The sequence below is a fragment of the Ciconia boyciana genome, chromosome 2, assembly GCF_034638445.1.
Source record: "Ciconia boyciana chromosome 2, ASM3463844v1, whole genome shotgun sequence".
NCBI classification, from domain to species: Eukaryota; Metazoa; Chordata; class Aves; order Ciconiiformes; family Ciconiidae; genus Ciconia; species Ciconia boyciana.
The window spans coordinates 138,018,842-138,039,159 of record NC_132935.1 but is presented as its reverse complement, the minus strand read 5'-3'; positions in this window follow the sequence as shown (position 1 = coordinate 138,039,159).

Here is a 20,318-nt window from a genome sequence, read left to right as displayed (position 1 = left end):
CTGTGTGTAAGATTGGTTTCTGAAGGATTTCTTCTAAAGTGATTCATATTTCACTTGTAACTTCCCCATAATCTTCGAATGCTATCAAATACATATATACTGGCATTGTAGTGTTGTGTTTCAAGGGATTTATTTCTAGTATAATTCTTTTCACTTGAATTCTTTGTAGCAATCCCTGTACCAAAACCCGTTGCACTTTAAAATGGAAGTTCTGTTGGTTATTTCTTAAAACAGTGGTCCAGATGTTGCACTGTAATGGCACAATTGAAAAACAAAGCTTAATGTATTCTGTGTAGAATAACTGTAAAATTTCAAACTTATAACTTAAGGTAAATTAATATGGAACACTTAAATGAGTAAAAATGTTGGATATTTGGCCATTCTGACCTGGAGACCAAAGTTATTTTGCATTTTAAATATGATGCTTTGAAAATAAATGAATGAATAAGGCCACCAAACAAACTCAAAGATCTAACCATCAAATATCCATTTGGAGAGAATTTGAAGGGAAGTGCTCTTACTAAAAGATGTAGTTACCTGACACTTTCTCTTGAATTCCTGGTGTGGGGAAAAGCCTGTAGAAGCTCATTCATAATTTGTTTACTCATCTTGATATTTAGGGGATAGTTGCTTAATTCCTAATCTTTTGTGAAGACAAGCATAACTATCTCTTTCCTGTGTGATATAGCTTTGAAGTTCTTAATGCACTTCTGATGTGTGCATGACCTTGATATTAACAGTGTGGTGTTTATATTTTACAGCCTTATGTTGGCAGACTTAAGTACATGCTTTAGTTGACTTCGCTCCAAATTGTCCTTGAAGTTCTGCAAGTGAATACATTTTTTTCATAGTAGTACATTGCAACCATGACTCTGGGCTTTTTAGTGTGTTGTGTACAAAACTGACCATTTAAGCACTGAATCTCTAAGTGCTTGGATTGGACTGTTAAGGTCTTTAACCATCTGACTGAAGTGTTGTGCCCTTACGATGGGAAGGATGGTGCTTGGAGTAGTATATGAGAGATTTCTAGATTCAGAAAATGTTAAAAGAAAAATAGTGTTGTTTTTTATTCAGCATTTAAGGCTTCCCTTTTTTTTTGTTTGTGGTGGTGATGGGGGAGTTAGTTGTGGGTTTGCTTTTCTTCCCACCCCCTAAATCTGTAGTGGGACAATCTGTTCCCAGACAGCATCTTCTGAAATGGGTGACTTGTTTCAGAGTTGGGCAGCTACATGAAGCTTAACATCAGTTGGACTGGACTTTGAGATTAAGAGATGAGTAAGACTAGCAGTAATACCTCTGAGGACTAAATTTTTTACTTGCCTGTCTAACAATGCCACAACCCTAGCAATGCTTCCAGGCTTACTGTCACTTCTGAAAGGGAAGGATAAGTAACGTAAGTGCAACCAATGTACTTCAGTAATGGACTACTGCAACCAACAAAACATTTGTTAGTGTTGGCCCTGATCGTGCCAAAAAATCTAGACTGTTTTTTTGGCTTTGGAGGGGAGGAATAAAACCCAAGACAAAACCCAACCAGAACGTGTTGAAAACAATAATTTGGGTATGGCAAAAACATCCAGTGTTTGTCTACTTCAGAAGCCATCTTCCTATTTTACCTTTAGCTGGGGAACTCTGGTCATTACCAGAGGGGTAGTTTGGGGTAGTTTCTTCTGCTGCCCTACAGCTTTTGCCATGTAAACCTGCTTTTCTGCCTGTAGACAGGCCTGTTGGACTGGAATGGTTGTCTGCAAGGAATCTGTACAATTAAAGTTAGTGTCAGGCCCTACGGTGTGGTATGAGACTGTTCAGTGGCAGTAACATACTGATCCTCATGCTGTCCTCTTCCACCAGCCATCATAAGGGTCTTACAACCTGGATGCGTATGTCTTGGGTACTGAAACTGCTTTTGCTTTGCACGGGCAGGGATGTTTGGTGCCAGACATGCAAGTATATCATGGTGCCTGAATATTTTGGGTCTTACTGTCAGTGATTTAGTTCTTTTTTTGTTTTGTTTAAGGAAGCAAACTTAACCACTGTTAACATCCACTGTACAGAGTATGCATATAATAGCTTGAGATATGTATAGAAATACTAATGAGTGATAACTATTTTTGTAACTTAAGAATTGTAAACTGTTGTTCTTGTAACTATGTAGCAAACAATCTATCAACTTAAGCATGATAAACATTCTAGAAGTCAAGGGGTATTTGGGAATGACTTGTAGGACACAGAAGATATCTTAATGTAAGTTACCTGGGACAAAGGATCTTGTTATTAGAGGTTCAAAATCTGGAGTTAACTTCATTATGAATATATGTTTCTAGACAGGATTGTTTCACTCAAAGAATTATATTAAATTTTCTATTAAAAAAAGCTTGGGTCATGTATCTCTTTTTTAAAACTGACAATAATTTTCTCTCCTCCTTCCCTATCTCTCACAAGATTTCCCTGTATCTCCCCATACTTTTCCCACAAGCTTTCATGTATTTTTCAATGGTATGATTTCAATTTTTGTAACTATTGGCATTCCATGATGTGAAAACTGCAATCTACTTTTTTTGATACTATGTTTTATTGTGTTAAGTGTGTAATAAACTGGAGTATCTGAAGCTAAGCACCATATGTGAATGAATTAGTGTTGTCTGACTGGACTACTGAAGTAACTGAGTTAAAAACCTCGGCTGCTGTGGTGGGTTGACCCCAGCTAGCAGGTGAGCCCCCAGCCAGTTACTCATACGCTCTTTCCCCTGGTGGGATGGTGGAGAGAAGCAGAAGGACAAAAGCATGAAAACTCATGGGTCAGGATAAAGACAGTTTAATAGGGGAAGCAAAACTGTGTGCACAGGTGATGCAAAATAAGGAATTTATTTCCTGTCAGCAGGCATGTGTTTACAATGGGAAGACAAACACCATAACCCCACATGTCCCTTCTTCCTCTTCCTTTCCCTGAGCTTTTATTGCTGAGCACGATCCCATATGGAATATCCCTTTGGTCAGCTGGGGGCATCTGTCCTGGCTGTCTCCCCTCCCAGCTTCTTGACCACCCCCAGCCTAGTCACTGCTGGGCAGAGTCAGGGGGAGGAAGAGGAGGCGGCAATGAAAAAGGAAACCTCTGTACTGTATGTGCACTGCTCAGCATCAGCAAAAACACTGGTGTGTTATCAACACTTTTAGCCACAAACCCAAAACACAGAACTAATGGGGTGCTACGAAGAAAACTTAACTCCATCCCAGCCAGACGCAGTACAGCTAGTTGCAAAGTTATTTTAAGGAACTGTTATTGCCTAAAAGCTTTAATCTTTAAAAACAGGACAACAAAGAACACTGCTTTGAAATGTTCATGATGTTCAAATGTTACCTGTAGTATTACACAGATATTTTAGAACACCTTAGTGGTTTTTTTTAAAGGTTTGTCCTACAGAAACCTATTGCATATTCATGACTGCTACATTGTTTTTCTGGTATGGATAACTAATGGGGGTCTCTATGTAGGGGGTTTTTTAGCTGTTTTGTTTCAGCCTGTGGTTCTCTTTACAAAGACCTTTTTTAAAAAAAACCTAAGTTTAGATGGGAAAATAAGTAGTCATGCTTGCTGTTTTCATTTTCATATAGTCCTTTTTCCTTCCCAGAGTTGTCATAACCATTGTCCAAACTTTCCTATTTGAACAAGCCCTTTATTGAACACTCTAAATGGGAGAACAATAACTTTTAAGCAGTATTTTGCTATCTATAAATAAGAGCTTGAAGAGATGTAAAGAACTGCTGCTCTCTTGCTCTACCTGTCTGGGGACAGGTAGGCAAAATTGTCTTTAGCAGTGAAGAGTTTTACTTGATCCAAATACTTCAAACTACAGGATTTGGATTCCTCTCCTGTTTTTTTCCATTCAGAGCAGTTAGGGGAGTACGAAGGTGAATTCCTACCAGGCAAATTTCAAACTGCACCTTGTCCATCTGGAGAGTGTGAAGAGGATTAAAAGGGAATACACTGACATATGGGAATAGGTAAACAAATGTGAATTTGGGCAAATTTAAAGACCCAAAAATTGTTATCCTGGAACACCCAAAGCAGATGTTTTTGAGATCTAACTACTGAACGATCTGACATCTTAAAATGGCCTAGTTTCAAAGACCTGACAATGACAGAAGCTTCTGAAAGATTTTGGAAGTTTCCCTGTCTGGGTGTAGGTTGCTTTCCTTTTACTTCTCAAGATTTCATACAGCTTTCTATATAACCGTGTAACTGAGTACATACTTCGGACATGCTTTTGTGCTAATACATTCACATGGGAGGACTTTGGGTACACCAGTGATGAATGACAGTAATTGCCTTTCAGGGTGAAGATGATGTCTATCTGGCAACTTAAGGAATACCAAATCACACATTTAATTCTGGTAGAAGTCTTCTCGATGTCAGATGAGGTAAAGATCCCTCTACACTTTTTTTTTTCCCCCTCCTCCTCCTCCAGGAATCCCTGCCTCTGAAGCCTGAGAGCTGAGATGCCTCACTCGTGTTTCCTGTGTATGTGTAGCAGGTGCCACAGAGTTTAATGAGCTATTATGGGCACTATGGAGCTGACACTGCTCCATAATGGAGCTGCTTTTTCATGAGCCACTGAATCGCCTAATACAGTAAAACTAGAACTTGATTAAGGAGCTTCAGCATCACTGTAATGTAACATTTCACTGACTGCAGTTATGGATATCTGAAAAGTAATGATGCATATAATTCTTGAGAGGTCTTTAGGAAGTAATACTTCTAGCAGCCCTAGCAATACTGTTGAGGTTGAGAAATGAACGCAATTTGCCTTTGACTTTTCTTCTGACAATCATACCACAAGACTGTTGTTCTGGTACTGGTCAGAGGAGTGATATAAGGGTTACTTCAATAGATGATAATATCGAGAAAAATAGGTAAAGACCTACTGACTGGTTTTCATGAGTTTTGGAGGCTTATATACTACTAAGATATATATAATTTCTTAAATGTTAAGTCTGTCTTAGTTTAGGCTGTGGGAATGTTAGCAGCTGTCTGCATGGGGACCCATTTAAGTGAATTCACTCACCATGAACTTGTGACCAAATTTTACATTCAATGTGTTTAAACACGTTGACACAATCAGTGCAACTATTTCACTTTCCATGCTGACACTAAATTTGTGAACTTTTCATCGAATATATGCTGAGAAATGTTAAAATAAGCCTTAGAAGTCCAAAATATTGCTGCAGAATATAGATACTAAAACTTGTACCATTTACAACCATTTTTGCTTGCAGCCAATCCTCGCCCAGAGATGGGGCAGAGTTGCTATTTCCATGTCACTTTTAATGAGCTATGTGACCTGACATGCCTGACTTCCTTCTGAATGTTTTACAGTCAGGAGATGATCCTGGCTACTTTGACATCTCTGCCACTCTGTGTGGCATGCCAGGGTCCAGCTCTTTGGTATTGGTGAATATTCTTGGGGGTCAGGACCGAAGTATTGCCTTGTAGACTTTAGGAAGGCCAGCAGTGTTTGTGGAGGGGCCCAGCAGATTTAAGCTGCTCTTTGATTTCTGGAAGGAAATTAAGCTGTTGTGTAGACACACCCAGTGTCCTGCTCTTGCAGATGGCTACCAAGCTTGCCTTTGGTTTGTTCTCACTAAAAATGCAAAATAGTAGGACAGAAGGAAGCTGAGACTTAGAAAAAAATAAAATGTGCTAATCTTATGTTGCATGCTGACAACTACACTGTTTGATATGCTAATAGTTGAAAAATCCTATTTAAACTGAAAGCTGGGCTTCTCAAACATGGGAGGGATTCAATTTCCTTCTCAAAAGAGCTGTAGAAATGCTGAATACAACCCAAGGTTACTTAGTAACCTTCATGAGATCAGCTAAACCCAGGAAAAGGAGTATGCAGGGTCCTTTATTTAAAAAACAGAAAGAACCACCCCTGGCTCCTAAGACACCCCCCTCCAAAAAAAACCCCCAAAACCCAAGAAACCACCACTATTATTGCCAATTAATTTGTACATCTAACTGATTGCTACTTGCAGTGCAGTCTGAGGCACCCTAGTTTTTATTCTGGTGCTGTTTAATCCTTTTTTTGTAGGCTGAACGCTCACCTGCCGAGGCCAGTGTGCGCTGGTGCCTTCCCTCTATAATGGGTGCTGGGAGCCCGCGGCATGTGCCGGGGGCAACTGCCTCCTCCGCGAGGCGGGTGTAGTTCAGGTGATGCTTGAGGAGCTGACGAGTGCTCCCTGAGGAAGGGAACCGGGTTCAAAGTGTGTTTCTGCTTCCCAGCCCTTCACCGCCCACCCCACCCCAGCATTTCAGTGCAACCAGAAGCAAAAATAACCTTCCAGAAAAGAGCGGGGCTGTCTCGGTTGAACTGTTCGGTTGAAATGGAGTTTTAAGCTAATAAATACAGTATATGACTTCCATTCTGAATGTGTGAAATATTCCCATTCAGAGGTCTATTTTGGATTTTGAAATGTAAGAGACCTGAGTATGTATTAACTGAACAGCACTGAGAATACGGTGTTGATGCCGAGACATTTAATTCAGTGCAAGACTTTGAGCAACCCCTGTTTGTGTCTGTGCAGCCACTTAAGGCTCACCAAACTCAAAATCTCTTTTTCGGGTTTCAAATCTGTTTTCTTGCTCTTCTTGTGATGGCCTGGTAACCACAGTCTACTCTGACATTCAAGCTGAGTTGTTTGGGGGTTTTTTTCATCCATTATTGCCCAGTTGTGCTCCTACCATGTTTGCTCTCTGCCTATGGTATACCAGCAGTGAGTCAATGGTACGGATGATAGCCTTTTTCAGAAGACCAGAAAAACGCTGCAGAGAAGTTTGCTGCCAGGGTGTGCTGTTGGCTCATTTGTACTCAGCTCACCGTCTGCCAACACCCCAGGCCCTTTTCAGCACAGCTGCTCCCCAGCCCCACGGTGCTCAGCTGTCTCGTTGCAGGGCTTCCCAGGTGCAGGGCTTTGCCTTTCTCCTTGTCAAATTTCATCAGATCCCTAGGACCCATCCCTCCAGCCTGTCCTGGTAACTCTGAATGGTGGTCTTCCACTTGAGTGTATCTGCTAGTCCCTCCCAGTTTGGTGTCTTCTGTAAACTTGATGTGTGCATTGTCACCTTCTCAAGGTCACTGATATGGTTGTTAAACAGGACAGGTCCTAGTACAGACCCCTGACCCCAGTCAGAGTACTGCCTGTTAACCACTACCCTCTGAGCCCAATCATCCAGCCAGTTTTTAAACTGTTTTAGCTGCCCACCTATCCAGAACATCATGTTCTTGCTTGGATACAAGAATATTGTGGGAGATGGTCTCAAAAGTCAAGCTAAAGTGGAGATAAATCGTATCTACTGCTCTCCCTTCATCCCCAAATCCAGTCACAGTGGTTATGATATCCCCTTCATAAATCTGCTCCGACTGCTCCCAGTCCACCCCCTCCTTCCCAGGAGTGTCTTCCAGGAGGACTTGCTCTGATTTTCCCAGTGAGGCTGACTGGTATGTAGCTCCTGGACTTGCTTTTTGGCCTTTGCTGAAGATGAGGGCAACATTTGCCTTTCTCCAGTTGTTTTGGACCTCTCTGGATCTCCACAGTCTTTCAAAGATGGCAGAGAGTGGCCTTGCAAGAGCATCAGCCACTTCTCCCAGTACTCCTGGACGCAGAAATGCAGAGGGCGAGCCCGTGCCTCTGGAACAGCGGCTAGCGGCCGAGCACATGGGGAATCAAGCGGCGGGTTAAAGGTGCCGGGCAGAAGGAAAGCTTTTGTAGAAGCTCTCCTCCCACCAAGAAAAATGTTTGGATGATATACAATTATGAATTTCAAAATTACTCTAGAAGAGACGGATGTAATATTTTATTTCCCTGTAAATCATTACCTTTTATCCTGCTGAAACCATGATCCTTGACTGCCTCTGAATTCAGTAGGTTTGCATTGTTGCTAAACCTAGACCTGTCACAATAAATCCATGGGAGGGGACGTTACTGGCACAGCAATTAATACCACTACCATTACATTAACATGAACATAGATAGAATCAGATAAATGTGTATTAGACGGAGAGGTGCTTACAGGCGATACTCTGTTCAGGCTTCTGGACCAAGAAAACACTGTTAAGAGATGATCTTGGTTAAAAACAAATAGCTGTGGACTCTGTCCCGGGGCACTACCAGAGGCACGTCCAAGACCTCATCGCTATGCATGTTTCCCTTAACATGTCAGAGTGATGGCTTTAAATACATATTGTGTTATAGAGTGCTAATATGTAAAAAAACTTGTTTGCATTGTGCAAATGTACATCTCTTGGTATCAGTTTCTGACCCTGTTCTCCACTAGATGTCTTCAGCAGCATTTTACAGTACATTAAATTAATATCTAACATTGAAAGGTACTTTTTGCTGCTACCTAGGGAATGAAATACAGAATGTACCTGTTCAGACTTCTGAGTTTTACCATATGATCATCCTTAGATAGTGAGTTGTTAACAGTACACTGAGAAACCTATCCCAAATTCAGTCTCTATCATACGCCTGGGAAAATCTTATTTCTCAGACATACCTCCCTGTGTAGTTTTTAGCATACTCACATAGTAGACTTGAAGTTTGTATCTAGTAATTTATTTAAAATCAGATGTATTGCTTAATGGCTCAGACCCAGCATTTGAAACCAAAAAATTCCTGAATTCATTCCCAGGCTCTCAAATTGTGACCTTTAAAGAGCTAACTGCCTTATTTTGAAAATGCGGATATTCCTACCCCTTCGCTACAGAGAGACTTATTAGGATATAATATCTTCAAGGTACGTATGTTAATCATCACTATTAATGCAAATCAGATTTTGAAAAACAATTTTCCCGTGGTATGAACAAGAGTACATGTGAGAGTTACACGTACCAGTGTATCTGGAGTGGCATCTATTTTCTGTAGACACTTAACTTTGTAGTAAATGGATATCTACTCAATAAAAATAGCCTAGCGTGACTGAGTTATTTCTTAATAGCTGGGGGAGGGGAAATTCACTGAGAGGGCGCAAATGTTTAATATAACAACAAATGCAGTGAGCAGATTTGTTAGTGTTTCACATCCATGCTCCTCCATAGGTTTTACATCTATAAGGCATTGAAGAACATCTCTGATGTTGTAGGATATATTTACAGTGACCATGCAACAGACAAACTGGTCTGGGATTTTAGGTTGATGAGGACGGCATTTTGCTTGATTTTTTTTTTCTTTTCTTAGTCTCCTGAGCTATTTGAATAATAGATCCTGTTAGCAGTATTACCTTACCAGGTAACCAGTATAGCCTTGATCTGACAATGTAATGCACTCATGATGGGCTTCACTAAATACATTCCTGGATATAACTTATCTATTTTATTTTGGGAAAGTCATCTGGGCAGCCTTTGCATGCTACTAATAGTGTGATACTGAACTATGATTGGGTGGAATCTCCAATGTATTAATACTTCTGGATAATTGTTCAATACCTATAGTCCAAGCATGTACAACTATTTCCAGCAATCCAGAGTTTCTTTGCCATTATGTCTTCAGGAAAATTTGAAACGCAGCTGCTATTGTGAGACTATAGCAGATGTGGTCATGTTGCTAGACACTGTGGCCATGACCTCTGATGAATTGCTGTAGTGCAGCAGCGCAGGTATTTTTGTGGGTTTTTTTTTTTCCTCAAGCCTGATCTGATAATTCGAACTAATTACCGAAGAGACTTACAAATTAACGTACCCAGGTTCCTGGGGTTTGGGTTCCTGCGGGAGAGCACACTGCAAATAGTGCTGTTGCCTTGCAGCGGCAGTGGTCACTCCATTAGGATGGCTGATTGATAGCGGGAGGTGTGCGAAGCACAGAGGTGTGCAAGTAACTGCCAGGAGACATAAGCTGGGGCTGTGCAGAATCTGACCCAAATCTCATCTCAAGTGTCAAGAAGAGCAATTACTTTATTATGGAGGTATATGAGATGATTGGTGATTCAGCCTGTGTGCGCGTGTATGTGCCTGTGCACATGCACACATTTTTCCCATGTGGGCTACTGATCCATTGCATTTGCAGTCTCCCCTTTAAGCCTGTGAATACTATGCTGAAAACTCATGGTAATAAAATTTATCGTTAGCATAACACCGTTCAAAAAAGGATTGTTTGGGGTCAGCCATTTGAAGGTAAAGCAATACTTTTCATTTTTCTCTGTGACTATTCTTTAGCTGAAGTAAACAAATTCTGCTCGGAAAAAAATCCATTCAAATTGCATGAATGCTAAATCATGATGTCATCAGGAGAGTTTAGAGCTGACCTTACAATGATGGTATAGAAGTCACAGAAGGTCTTTATTTCTACTCATCACCACTGGTCATGCCGTGCTGCAAGATCAGTGAGCACTTTCATTGGATAACATCAAGCATCCCTGGAAAAAAAAAACATAAAAAATGATGAATACTGAATCTTTGTCTAACTAGCAAAGTATAGGCATAATCCATGAAATATCTGAACATGTAAGTACATACAATGTCACTGAAATGTTAAGTTTTTATAAATAAAAATAAATCCCTCTCTCAAGTGGAAAACTAACTACCTCAGAGTTGATGTGATACATTGTGTAATAAGTGCTTTGGTGAATCCTTTTCGAAAACAAAATATCAGTTGTTAATAAATAAATAAACAAAATATATAAAGTATATATACACATATATATTATATAAGATATATATAAAATATAGATTAATAATATACACACACACACACACACAAAATGTGTGGATGTGTATATGTGTGTATATATATATCTCTAATATCCCAATAGAAACTACCAGGAAGGAAGAACAGATGTGTTACTTCTGCTAGTACTTTATACTGAAATGCTGATTCTATATTTGGTATATTGATAAACTGGACCAGTTTTTACATATCCCCTGGAAAGCTAATGAGATTTGCATCTGTGTAGTACTTTCCAAAATGAAGCCATTCATTTAAAAGATGAATGAATACATGTCTGATCCAACTTCTGGCTTCTGTGCTTTATTCTTTGGCAAGAATATTACTTCTTATTTAACAGATTTAAATTCTCTGCTTCTCCATTTGGCAGGTGGTGATAGGAAAGAGTGCAACCTGGAGAAATTAAATTGTGCAAAGTATCACTGCCAATGAACTGAATTAAAAAAAGAAACCTCAAAAGTAAAATGAGCTCCTGCATAACAGCATGCAGGTGTCAGAGGGAGAAATTGTAAAGTAGATGTAGAAATCAACCTTACAGTTTAGCAAAACGACTTATCTAATTCTCAGTTCATCTTTTCAATTTTTTTTCTTATTTTTTTCCATAGAAAGAAGAATCATGTAGTAGTTTAATTATTTTGTCTGTTACAAATCCCTCGGTGTTTTCCTTTGTCAACTTAATCATTTAATTAGAAGTATAAAACATGATTTTAAGTCATTTTGAAAAATTGAAGGTCCTGCTAATGAAATATTAAGTGTGCCATGTATAAGAAAAGCAGTCATTCAAATGCAGCAAGAAGTAAAGTGTAATTAAGATAATTTTAGTAGAATTTCAAGTAGTTGGATAGAAAGATACACAACTGTTCCATGATGGGGGGAAAGGATGGTTTATCCCTTGCATCCCTAATTCTATTAAAAAGTAATATAAAATAATCAGGATACCAAGGAAGCAGGGTCACGTATCTTGAAAATGCATTTTGGACAGTTCAAAGCTTAAAGCACTTAAAACAGTTTGGGAAGTGTTATGATTTTATCTGAAAATTGCTTGATTTTTTTTTTAAACTGAGTTCTTCCCAATGCATTAAGTGCTGCTTTATTAGCGTAGTACAAAACTCAAAGTCCAAAGCAATTTTCCAGAGACATATCTGGCTTTTGTCATTGTAATATCTTGATCTTTCTTAAAGGCTTATTTATTCTTTATTTTTTGTTCTGTAGACATTTAAGATTACTGCTCAAATGCCTAAGTCTTAGCATTAAATTATTAGTGCTGGCTGAAATTTGGTATTCATGGAAAGATTTATATTTTATTTTGAATCAGAAAAAAAAAATTTCCAGGAAGCAATATTCTGATTAAAATATATTTTTGAAATTTAAACTATGAGGATGTTATCAGGTAATGCATTTTAGTCTTCTGTAGGAGCAGGGTCCCATAAGCAGCCTCAGTCCCTGTCGTGGTTCGTGAGCAGGGTATCTGGCTTACAAAGAGACACCAGGGTTTCTATGAAATCTCTTGGGTATAGCTAAACCCAGGATTTTGGAGACCTAAAATTGGTGAAATCAAGACGGGAGGCATTTGAATTTGGTAAAGACTTCAACATGAGACCAATCAGTATGATTGGTTTGTCTACTAGAAAAAATAAAAACTATGAGACTAGACATTAAAATTCTGCATGGGAAGAGCAATGGTACTGATACTACTGATGTTCTGACAGCCTTCACCCGTGAAGTTTGTTTCTCTTCAGTGAGTAAAACTACACTGTAATTTTTAACTCTGGTGCATGAAAAAGTGTGTATACGTGTATGTATACACATCTGTGAATACACATTCGAGTTACTAAGCACTGAAGGACCATGATAAAAGACATAAACATTGATGGTATCAATGAGGCTAAGGATTATTCTGTTTTTTGCTGATGAGCAGGCCATTAGGCTTTAATATTGCCTTGTTTAAGCTATATTTTTGCAGAAAAATTATTACATAATGAGTGTCTGTGCCTTCTTTGTAATATATTGACGGTCTTGACAGATTTTCGAGACGCATGTGGGACTCATTTGTTACCAGTCCCAGGAGGGATGTCATGATGATAAATAATGACTGTATCATCCAGTTTTGTCTCTAGAGTGATGTTGCCTCTGGAACAGCGTGTCGGGGGAAGAAAATGGCTAATGGCCCAAACTGAATTGACATACAGACTGGAGTTTTCATACGACAGTATATCAAGCTAGAGGTGGGTCCTGAATATTGATATACATCACCTCTTCTTGGTGTGTTGTTATCCAAATCATTCCCTGATATAGTTTATTCAGCCTTTCCCACTTTCCTCTGACCTTATTCCTAGCTACAAATGGTGCAGCATCAACTTACAACACATGTGATAGAAATGTCTGGCTTGTAGGCTGTATCTGAAAGCATACTAAGCAAAACCACAATAATGCCTGGAGGCCATAACCCTGAACATGTCAGGTGGAGGATGCTGGAAATAATACAATTTCTAGTTTAGCTGTCATTTGAGATGTATTGAAAGTGAATAGTGAAGTTAACATTTATATAAGTAACCCATGTATTTTCTTGGGATATCCAGAACAAAACTTTCCATGTGTCCATGTATGAAATGTGTCTTACAGCCTTGCAGGCCTTACACTGTCATATATAGGTAGACTTTTTGTGCCTAACTCACAACGATGAAGGACCTGATAATGTCAGATGATCAGCACTGGCAGCCCAGGCAGGTAGCTGGAGTGGGACTGAGAAGGAGGAAGGAACAAGCATTAAAAACTTCTCAGTTCTGGGAATTAATTACTTGATATCCACAAAACACATTAACAGACCTGAAGGAAAAAATGAGATTAGAAGACAGATGTTCCTCCTTACAGGTTTCTAACCTCCCGGTTCACCTCTGTGCTGGGGTGTTTTCCAACAGAGCAGAATCATGATTAGTTTTCTTACATTACATTTTTGTCATTTCCAGGGAAAATAATTAGACATTCTGCTGGCAGGAGATTGCTTAAAACATTGTTTCCCATATTGTTTGTTTCCATTTATTCGCATGAATACATATGCCTGTGCACATATTCAGAATACACAACTTATACACAAGATTGTGAAGGGTTCTGCAGCAACAAATACGACTAACAATATGCTGTCAATAACATTCATTAAAAAATTGTTAGCAAAGCTTATTCCTGCACCTCCAGCAAACCTACAGTATTCAGTCAGAAACATCTTTTTGTGTCACATTCTGCAAACACCAAGTTAAACAGTGAATAGATGAAAAAAATGTTCATTGCTCTACTAGAAACTAGCTATGGACTAGGTGCAAGCCTCAATATAGTCAGTAGAGGAATCACACTGAACTGGGATTTTGGAGCATTTACCCAAACTGAAGAAATTCTTTTTTGTTAAAATTTTGTTCATTTATTTTGTTAAAATTCTAAAGATAACTTTTACTAAACTAAGAGGTTTGTGAAGTTTATTAATTTCTTTTTTGAGATCTTTGGTCCAAAGTTATGTAAAAATATTACTGAAAGTTTTTAATATAATTTAAATAGGAAAAAGAAGTTGTTTTTTTTCTTTTGAAGACAAAATGAATGTTCTAGATTTGATAAAGATGCTTACTTAAATTTTTGTTTTGGGCAATCATCATTCTGCCAATGATTTTAATGTGATCTGGAAAGGCTGGCACCTCTAGAGCTTGATGATATTTGCTTTCTGCTCAGAAGCAGCACAGAGCTGGAACTGGGGAGCAGGGAAACAGGAGATGCTCCTCGATCCAAATAATACCCAGGGGTTGTAATGTAATGTGAAGTGCTGTCTGGACACTCTGACCCATTCCATTTGGTCACATACTGGATGTGACAGTCCTGTTGGACAACTGGAAAATAGCCCCTAGCTTTGCGGTTGTTCGAAGGACCTTCTGGCCTGCTCATCTGGCGAACTTGTCAGTCAGGTTCACTGCTGGAAGTGCAGCGGCTGAAGGACAGGGCAGCGTTGCCGGGGTTTCAGAGCGTCCCTTCAGTTTCAGGTGCAGGCAGCACCCATGAAGCGTGTGTTAAGATGCATCTTGCGCTACTTTGCGCCTTCTCCCTGAGGGCCTGTGGCTTTTTGCACGGTTCTGCCTTTCAGCAGCAGGTGCTCGCCATGTGCCTGCAGATGCTCCACCGACACGGCGCGGCAGGGGGGACGTGCTCTCTTACACGCCTTGAGCGCATCCTGTGGGAAAGTCCCTCAAGCCTTTCCTCAGGAGACTGCTATACGCAGTGTGACAAACCCCACTTGTCAGGCCCCGTCAGTTTGGGGATTTGACGTCCATAGACCGAAGTTATTTGTTTATTTAATCTTAATTCCATGCCTGCATTCAAGGCAGTGGCTTTGTGCATGTGTTTACTTGCTCTTACATGCACGCTCACATCCTTGTACCCTTGGGTCATTGTACATTTAGCTGGAAAAATACATGTATGTGTAATACGCTGTTAATATTTAATCAAACTCCCTAGTAAGATTTCCACCAAGCTAACGTTCAGAAAACTGAATAGATTAAAAAAAAAAGACAACTGTCATAAATGGGGTTACTTTGTAAAGCCCCAAGTGAATTAGGTTTCTGCACTGTTAGATATGATGGAGAAAATACTGTAGGGAACATATTCTTTGTCATGTATCTGCATTTTCATAAATGACAAATGACAAAGTTGTGGGGGCCCGTACTGCGGATACAATTCCCACTCTGTTTTATATTGTTAAACAACATATGCTTGGATGAGTTAGTGTCCCATCATAAATTCAAGCCTTCAGGCAAATTCTGACAAATTGTAAATGTAATTTAATTACATTAGGGGGAGAAACAAAGACATTTCTTAGGCTAAGAGTTTGCAGAGAGCCATAGGTTCCACTCCTGATTGGGCTAGCTTTATGCAACGTGCTGACTGCAGCCAGCTTAACTGAACCAAGTCCTAGAGTTTTTTGTGTATATATATGTCAACGGGCTTTTTTCCCAGGTCTCTTGCTGGGAAAGTCACTTTTCTTGCTGTTACATTTTCAACGCCACGACTGAACTGTGAATTAACATTGCAAAAGGCTGTCTTTAGTCTCTGGTTCCTGACTGTACAGGTAGTGTTTGCAGAAAGCCTCCTCTGAACTGTTGAACTGCAGAAAAGCATGTTAAATCTATCCAGCGTTTGGACAAGAAAAAAATTGCTATTTTTAATTTTGTGTGAACAAACATTTTAAAGCACTTTAGTACAGCTGACAGATGGTGAAAATGAAAGGTGAAGATTTTCTCATGTGAACGATTTTATGTGTCATGAGACTAACAACATTGACAGAACTTAAGATTTCCTCTTTCTTAGCCCCAGCTTTAGTCTCTCAAGCCACAGATTTCTTCAGACCACCAAGTCTTGGCCATGGAGTTGAGCTCAACATGCAAGTCAATCTGCCACCCTTGTCAGTGCTCCCCAGAGATGAGTTTGTTCTGTCTCCAGCTTCCCAGGCGTTGTGGTGGTTTCTGTAGGAGTCGCACCACCGATCCCGCTCATAGCCTGCTGCTTGGCTCACGGGCTCTGCAGGAAGCATCCTTTCTCTGCAAAAGGTCTAGCAGAGAGATCAGCCCATCCCTGGGGCCTCCGGGGGGACCGCACTCCCCCCTCGAGTGTTAACAACCGGGGAGGGCTGTGCCCAGCCTCTGAGTTCCTCCTGATGGGAAATGGTCTAGACAACGATGTTTATCCTTTCACAGAAAGACATTTACCTTGCAGTTTCTCTGCACCCTACTGACTGTACTTCCTTCGTCTTCCCCACTGCTGTGCCCCAGAATACTATATGCTCTAATGGCTAAAACAGATCATTGCAATGCTGGTCTTAGTGTTTGTACTTCAGATTTAAGGATGTGGTTTTGACAAGACATCTGCCAAGCAAACCACTTTTGTTTTTCTTTAATCAGCACGCTGTCCCCCTATCCTCTTAATCTCTTCTAACTCTCATGGCAAAAATAATTGAACAATCTCAGAAGCATAGGCTCTTATAGGATTACTTATGGCACTGACTAATTTGGGATTTATTTCTTAGAAGGGTGCTGGTTTTGGAAATCTAGGCACCCCTAATTTTCCTTCCTTTAAAATTTTTATAACACTGTCAGGAACTTTCTCTTTTCCAATTTTTTTTTAAGCAGTAATTACTCTGTCAGATAAATCAGTAAATCCTTTAGATTAGATATTTAGCAACGGGACCGTTTCTATGTGGATTCTTCAGTGTCCCATAAAAGTTGTATCCTTCCTACAACAGGGGTATTTTTGAGATCTCTCTTTTACACAACCATCAATTTTTGCAGCACTTGCACCTGATATCTCAACTGACTTCATTTCTATGTTTGGTTGGTGGTGTTTAATGGGTTCAAAGGCAATAGGCAGGTTGGGGTCAGACAGATAGACCAAGTGTATGCTTAAGCTTTGTTTCTCTAGAACCAAGCTAAAAGCCAATAGTCCCTGTTTTATTAAGACTGTACTTATTAGCTGCTTCACCCACAGGTTTGATTCACATGATTTTGATTTGGAGAAGCCTTGCAAAGCTCCTTTGTAAATAGGGCTCTGCATGATCAGAGGAGATCTGCAGGAGTCAAATAAATGAGTGCCATGTGAATGTGTGGAACCTGACAATCTCCACCATGCCCTGCAGATGCAAGACATGGTAATGAAGGGAGCATGAATTAACAAGCTTTTTCATGAGATACACAGGCATCTTTCATTAGAGTTTGTGCGCCTTTGATGAACCGGATTTGGGTCTGGTCTCTGAAACTGGCTTCACTGCTGAGTCACTGTGTGTTGGTGGCAGAGGATGGTATGAATAAGCCCTAGCATCAGGGATCTGTGTCCTACTCCACTGGTGACTCAAGACTAACCTCAGCAAAGTCATTTGCTTTCTCTATATTGTAGTCTTCCCACGCCTGAAAAAGGGCGGGGTGAAGATGAACCCACCTCTTCTGGTGGCTGGACACTTGGGAAGAGCCTTATGTAAATGCAGTGCATGACTAATCTTTCTTCTCCTGATCAACTTGTCTCTTATGGGAACTGCTGAAACTTCTGTTCTCTTGCTCTTTGGAGCTACAGAGTCCTTTTGGAGCTCTCTTGCTCTCTTGCTTCTAGCTCTCTTTGGAGCTACAGAGTCCAGGTGTTGTTAATGACATCACGTAGGCGAGCAGACAGTCACACAAATAAGCAAAATTAAAGTTAACTTCATCTGTGTTTGTCCCTGCAGTGTGCAAGTATCCACATGCTGTACCAATTTTAGCTCTTAGATGAGGAGGAGGTGGCTCGTGTTTTGCCAGTCTGGAGGAGGAAGGTGGAAGACAGAGGGTCGACAACTGGCAGGAACTGAAATCTCTGCCTTTGAGATGTGTTATCAGCCATGGAGAGAAGGGAGAAGCTGCAATGGTGCCAAGAGCATGGTTGCTGTCCTTAACAACATATTTCTTTGGGGATTGTTGCATTCCCAGTTGGTTTCAGAAAAGCAGAGCACCCTGACCTGCTGCGCACATCCTGCTGAGGCAGGGCGGACGCTGGGGCAGAGCATCCAGCTCGCTGGCTCCTGGTGCTGGCCGTCTCAGCAGAGCCTTGCTGCGATGCCCTCTCCTTTTCCTTTCTTTTTCCCAGCTCAGTTTCCGTTAAACGTATGTCACTGCTGGCCAATGCTGCGGCAGTTGAGGCCTCCTCTTCCATTTTGATCATGTGAAGTGGAAGTCATGCTGGTCCTGGCATGCTCATCTCCTCCGGCCTTTGTGACTGCTCAGTTTATGGTGTAACTCTGTAAAGATGAATCAGAGCTGCAGGCACTTTTGTCAACGTTTGGCTTCACCTGTCTTCCTGGCTCTGTGGCTATCGCCTTCCCAAGGGTGGGAAGGAAAATTATGTACCTGGCCACTTCTCCATATTCTACAAAAGAATTATAGCTTGTGAGACGGAGGAAACAAATGGTGCTCAACTTCTGAAGTGCTCTTACCTCTCAGAAATACTCTCATGAAATGCTCCAAATGAAAAGCTTTTGTCTACATTTTTTATCATTTAGCCAGATGTGCGACTGTTGTGGAGAGGCTTCATTTATTACTTCACCTGACTGTGGAGTCCTAATTTGTGGTTTCATCTGAAAACCATTTCAGATTTGGGCTCTTTGGGAAAAGGAAAAGAAAGTGGGTTCAAGAGCCTTTTGTTTCCTGAACCCCTGGTTCCCACCAGGAAAGCGTGTTCGTGCCACAAACGGATAAAAACTACAAGGGTTCATTCAGGAATGTAACATCCATTTAATTCATCTATTCACAATCACAAAATCAAAGGCAGGATTTATTAGGCTTTGACATACGGATTGAGTATGCTCCTTTTGTTTCTAGATGACATTTTCCTCCTCTCAAACTTAGCTAAAAATGTAATAGCCCCTCAGTTCAACACAGATTCACAAACCTCCTTTGTCCCTTCTTGGTCAACCATTGACTCTTTGTGAAGCCCAACAAGGAATCACAGTCTCAATGGATAGTCCCACAACACTATGGAGTAAGAAAGAAAGAAAGAAAGAAAGAAAGAAAAAAAAAGAATATAATGAATTACTTATAAAGTTCACTGAGATACGGCCACTGACAAGAAGAGTAATGACTAGCTTCTAGGCTTAACTACTCTAGGCTTTTTTTTTTTTCTTCACATAGACTTTCATTACTGAGCCACAAAGGTGTAAATGGGCTGAAAGTGTTTCCTGTATTCATAGAGTGATGGAAAAGCTATCAAGTAATGTGGGACATGCACATTTTTCATGGCATCATGTTTTATTTTTAAGTTCAGAAATACCAGCTGCTTCAGAAGAACAAACCTACAGTCTCCCTTAAACATGAAAGACACTGCCTGCTTCCTCCTCACTGTGCAAGCCACAGCTGCTGGACCTGTTTTGAATCATTGAAACGAGGGGGAATACCCGCCAGCAGCAGGTTACTCAGGTCTCATCCTAATTTTAGTACTAAGAGGGGAAGCACTAACTAAATTCCTCGGGATGTGTGGGTGAGATTCAAGGGAACGTGGGCTGAGGTGGCCTTAAGGCATAGCCGTGCTTTTCCAAATCTGTACTGTGCTAGGGGCTGAAGCAGTCAGCAGTCCCAAGTGGAGCATAACCAGGCTTCTAAAGTATGCTCCGCTTGCTGTCACCCGCTGTCACTTGGACACTGCTATAGAATTACAAGGACTGTTTCTGCAGTGTCAGGAGCTGCTGGATGTGCGGGTAGCCATAAACTACATCAGCCAAACCACACAACACAAACAAAAACATTATTCATTTATTTATTTTAAATTCAACCAGACATGCAAAATCCCACTGTTTCACCAATTTACATGTGTATAATTTTCTTGCACGTCCTTTAAGATAGCTGAGTCCCCTCAGGCTAAGATAGCGGCTTATGTGGGTTAGGTTAGGGTACAGACCTATGGGCTATAATGCTGATGAACCCTCTGCAAAACATCCTCCCACTCTGCCAGAGAGCTCTTGGAAAGAGCTCAGGGTGTTTCCCACCGGTTCTGCTCTCACCCCGCAGCAGTCTCATCTCCCCCAGCACGTTGCCCTCGCCCCCCGGTGAGATTGTCAC